Raw genomic sequence first — 6000 nt, forward strand, 5'->3', positions numbered from 1 at the left:
AATGGAATTATAATTTATATATGGAGTATTAGCGTAAGAGACCAAAACCCCTCCCGACTGTAAATGCTTTTTGATGATTTTTACCCAAATAGCTTCTTTTTCAACATGAAACGCCACGACCATTTCCCTAGTAGTGCCAAGTTTTTTGCTTTTAAAGCCTTAATATTTAACGCACCCCGCCCATAAGATGAAAGAATAGAATTCCATTTAACCCATGTCATTTTTGAATTTTCACCTGACCCGCCTCAAAAATTTTTACGTCTCAAACCTTCGAGCAAGTTGATGGTGCTTGAAGGAGCGCGAAATAGGGAGCAAACATATAACGTGAGGCTACTAAGTACCGATTTAGAGAGGGTGATACGGCCGCCGAAATATAACGACTTCGCTTTCCAATTCGACAATATTTTCTTAAACTTTATAATAATGAAACCCCACTCATTTTGTTTTTTCATATTGCAACCAATGGGTATGCCTAGGTGTGTAAACGGAAGTGAAACGGTGCTACAACCTATAAAGGCCACCATATTCTCCAAAAATTCACTCGAGATACCTATACCGAACAAGCTACTTTTAGAGAAGTTTACTTTCAATCTCGAAGCCTTTTCAAAACATTGAAGTAATTTCATTACAATTCTTGCGTTCCGTTTGTTCCATTTCCAGAAAAAGTGATTCATCCGCATATTGTAGATGGGAAACGACAACCCGATATTGACCCACCTTTATGCGTTTGTAAAGTCATACCTTGATATCGGCTAAAAAGTCACGTTTTTACCCCCGATATTAGCCTCATTTATGGTAAAGTAATTGACTTTATCATATAAATAAGCATTTATTTGCTTCATTTGGTAGATTATGTCATTACGAAGGGTATGTTTCAAGAATCACTAAAAACGGATGAAAAACGAGGAAAACCGAGCAAAACTGGCTAAGACAATTCGCTCGCATTTTAATTATTAACTCATAAATTTTGTAAAATATTATTTAGTTGATCCTATATTTTAGGGTACTTAATTACGAACGCGTGGGTTCAAAAATTGCTCAAAATGGACGAGAAACGAAGAAGTTAGAGCGAAAACGGTGAAAACCAAATTACGACCTCGAAAGACCAAGTTACGATCCAGAAAACAAGCCTGACCAGGCATCCATACGGCCTTGGCCCAGGGCCATGCCGTACGGGCTGCCCAAATCCATATGGCTTGCCAAGATCCACAGTCCACGCCCATGTTGCACGATCCTCCAACAGCCCAAAGCCATGCCATACGGGCATGGCCCATGGTCTGCCATCATCTAGCCCACGACCTGCCAGGGTCAGTTTGTGCCTATTTAAAGGCCATTTTCCATCCCACTTTCAACGCACCCCAACACCAAAAACACTCTCAAAAATCACTTAAATTTTACTTCCTTAATTCTTGTTTATTTTTCTTTCTCTTTTAGAACTTCTCGGCTTCCTCTCTCTCGGGAATCGATCCGGGAAGAGGGAAGCATGAGAAAAGTTAATAAATCTTTAGTATTAGTAGCTAGCTTGGTACTGTAATGCTTATGGATATTCAAGAAGAAATACAAATGTTATTCAGTCCGCATCATCTGGTACTATCTACCCTTTTCTTCTATCAATTTATCATAATATTCTTGTTTGATATTTGCGACTTATTAATATTAGAAATTCTTACTGCTATGATGTGTGAGTAATTACTTGATTGTTTACCATGATTTAGTTAGGGATGATTATCGTTTCGCATTCACTCTCCATCATGATTTTAAACCTCGTTATTATCGTCCTTCCACCAATAAACGTGATTAAAACCTTTTATAAAGTCGACAATTATAAGGGTAATTAATTATGTATGTTTATACATTGGTCAAGGTATGAACCCATCGGAAATACTATAAAGTATATGGGGAATTACCGTAGGACCAGATCAAGACATTGGTCAAGAGTATAAGACTCGAGGAAATATTGTTACAACAGTAGAGTACAGGGTTGATGTACTATACGACCACTTGAACATAGTCAAGGTTAGAAGCTATGGAACCACTATAAGTGTAAGTACATTATGGATCCTCTATCTGAGAAGTATATTATAGGAAACACTGAGAGTGGAGTACGTTGTGGATAACTAATGGGTTTATTGGGTAGATTGTAAGGGCTGGTTTAGATCATAAATGAGAATTTGACGCACTACAATACAAACTAAGCTTATAAATCTTTAAGGATGACTGAGAACCATCAGAGGTTCTAAGTTGTCTACAAACTATTTGATTTTACCAAACTATTGACAGAAAGAAATTCGAAACACAATCATAACCACTCACTTGGGTGATACACTGAGGTATTAAGAAAGGTTGGATATTATATGTATCTGACTATGCTACTTTATTCGTGCGCCCGGGTATGCATCGCATCCAAGATGGGCCGCTTATATCCTTTACCGGATAAGCGTCGGGAGTTGAGCATAGTCCATCCGATCATAATCACGTTAACCTAGTTCCTCGTAATATGCTAATCTAGAAATCAATTAGTAGATAATCTAGTATTTACACCAAGGTATATATAACCAAGGAGTGCCTCGCACTCATCCCGACACTACGTTATCTTAAATCATGGTGAACCAAGTCTTATCTGTAGTGACCCGAACTTTTCCATGTTTATATATATTAAATGAAATTGTTATTTACATGATTAAGTGTTTCCAGCATATTAAGCAATCAAACTTGTTAAGACTTGATTAATTGAAATAGGTTTCATATAGACAATTGACCACCCAAGTTGACCGGTGATTCACGAACGTTAAAACTTGTAAAAACTATATGATGACATATATATGATTATATATATATAGTTAACATGATATTATGATAAGTAAGTATCTCATTAGGTATTTTAATAATGAGTTATATACATAAAATTGAGTTTATTGAATTAAGAAACTCGAAACGATATATATAATGATTATCGTTATAACAATGTCTTACTAAATACATATGAATCATATTAAGATATTGATACACTATGTTTAATCATGATAAATGATAAGTAAACATGTCATTAAGTGTATTAACAATGAACTACATATGTAAAAACAAGACTACTAACTTAATGATTTCGAAACGAGACATATATGTAACGATTATCGTTGTAACAACATTTAACTGTATATATATCATACTAAGATATATTAATATATCATAATATCATGATAATGTAATAATTTAACATCTCTTTAGATATAATAAACAATGGGTTAACAACATTTAACAAGATCGTTAACCTAAAGGTTTCAAAACAACATTTACATGTAACGACTAACGATGACTTAACGACTCAGTTAAAATGTATATACATGTAGTGTTTTAATATGTATTCATACACTATTGAAAGACTTAAAGACACTTATCAAAATACTTCTACTTAACAAAAATGCTTACAATTATATCCTCGTTCAGTTTCATTAACAATTCTACTCGTATGCACCCGTATTCGTACTCGTACAATACACAGCTTTTAGATGTATGTACTATTGGTATATACACTCTAATGATCAGCTTTTAGCAGCCCATGTGAGTCACATAACACATATGGGAACCATCATTTGGCAACTAGTATGAAATATCTCATAAAAGTACAAAAATATTAGTAATCATTCATGACTTATTTACATGTAAACAAAATTACACATCCTTTATATCTAATCCATATACCAACGACCAAAAACACCTACAAACACTTTCATTCTTCAATTTTCTTCATCAAATTGATCTCTCTCAAGTTCTATCTTCAAGTTCTAAGTGTTCTTCATAAATTCTATAAGTTCTAGTTTCATAAAATCAAGAATACTTCCAAGTTTGCTAGCTTACTTCCAATCTTGTAAAGTGATCATCCAACCTCAAGAAATCTTTCTTATTTACAGTAAGATATCTTTATAATACAAGGTAATATTCATATTCAAACTTTGATTCAATTTCTATAACTATAACAATCTTATTTCGAGTGGAAATCTTACTTGAACTTGTTTTCGTGTCATGATTCTGCTTCAAGATCTTTCAAGCCATCCAAGGATCCTTTGAAGCTAGATATATTTTTCTCATTTCCAGTAAGTTTATCCACAAAACCTGAGGTAGTAATGATGTTCATAACATCATTCGATTCATATATATAAAACTACCTTATTCGAAGGTTTAAACTTGAAATCACTAGAACATGGTTTAGTTAATTCTAAACTTGTTCGCAAACAAAAGTTAATCCTTCTAACTTGACTTTTAAAATCAACTAAACACATGTTATATATCTATATGATATGCTAACTTAATGATTTAAAATCGGAAAACACGAAAAACACCGTAAAACCGGATATACGCCGTAATAGTAACACCGCGGGCTGTTTTGGGTTAGTTAATTAAAAACTATGATAAAATTTGATTTAAAAGTTGTTCTTCTGGGAAAATGATTTTTCTTATGAACATGAAACTATATCCAAAAATCATGGTTAAACTCAAAGTGGAAGTATGTTTTTCAAAATGGTCATCTAGACGTCGTTCTTTCGACTGAAATGACTACCTTTACAAAAATGACTTGTAACCTATATTTCAGACTACAAACTTACACATTTTCTGTTTAGATTCATAAACTTAAGTTCAATATGAAACCATATCAACTTGAAACACTCAAAACGGATTTAAAACGAAGAAGTTATGGGTAAAACAAGATTGGATATTTTTGCTTGTTGTAGCTACGTGAAAATTGGTAACAAATTTATATTAATCATATCCTAGCTAACTTATATTGTATTATACATATATTCTAATATATTATGTAATCTTGGAATACCATAGACACGTATGCAAATGTTTTGACATATCATATCGACCCATCTATATATATTATTTGGAACAACCATAGACACTCTATATGCAGTAATGTTGAAGTTAGCTATACAGGGTTGAGGTTGATTCCAAAAATATCTATACTTTGAGTTATGATCTAGCCTGAGACGTGTATACACTGGGTCATGGATTGATTCAAGATAATATATATTGATTTATTTCTGTACATCTAATTATGGATAACTAGTTGTAGGTTACTAACGAGGACAGCTGACTTAATAAACTTAAAACATTAAAACGTATTAAAAATGTTGTAAATATATTTTGAACATACTTTGATATATATGTACATATTTGTTATAGGTTCGTGAATCGACCAGTGGCCAAGTCTTACTTCCCGACGAAGTAAAAATCTGTGAAAGTGAGTTATAGTTCCACTTTTAAAATCTAATATTTTGGGATGAGAATACATGCAGTTTTATAAAGGTTTTACGAAATAGACACAAGTAATTGAAACTACATTATATGGGTGAATGATCGAAGTGAAATGTCCCGTTCTTATTGATTAAAAACGTTCCATATTAATTGATTTCATTGCGAGATTTTGACCTCTATATGAGACGTTTTTCAAAGACTGCATTCATTTTAAAACAAACCATAACCTTTATTTCATCAATAAAGGTTTAAAAAGCTTTACGTAGATTATCAAATAATGATAATCTAAAATATCCTGTTTACACACGACCATTAAATAATGGTTTACAGTACAAATATGTTACAACAAAATAAGTTTCTTGAATGCAGTTTTTACACAATATCATACAAGCATGGACTCCAAATCTCATCCTTATTTAAGTATGCGACAGCGGAAGATCTTAATAATCACCTGAGAATAAACATGCTTAAAACGTCAATAAAAATGTTGGTGAGTTATAGGTTTAACCTATATATATCAAATCGTAACAATAGACCACAAGATTTCATATTTCAATATACATCCCATACATAGAGATAAAAATCATTCATATGGTGAACACCTGGTAACCGACATTAACAAGATGCATATATAAGAATATCCCCATCATTCCGGGACACCCTTCAGATATGATATAAATTTCGAAGTACTAAAGCATCCGGTACTTTGGATGGGGTTTGTTAGGCCCAATAGATCTATCTTTA

This window comes from Rutidosis leptorrhynchoides, chromosome 5 (assembly GCF_046630445.1).
Source record: "Rutidosis leptorrhynchoides isolate AG116_Rl617_1_P2 chromosome 5, CSIRO_AGI_Rlap_v1, whole genome shotgun sequence".
NCBI classification, from domain to species: Eukaryota; Viridiplantae; Streptophyta; class Magnoliopsida; order Asterales; family Asteraceae; genus Rutidosis; species Rutidosis leptorrhynchoides.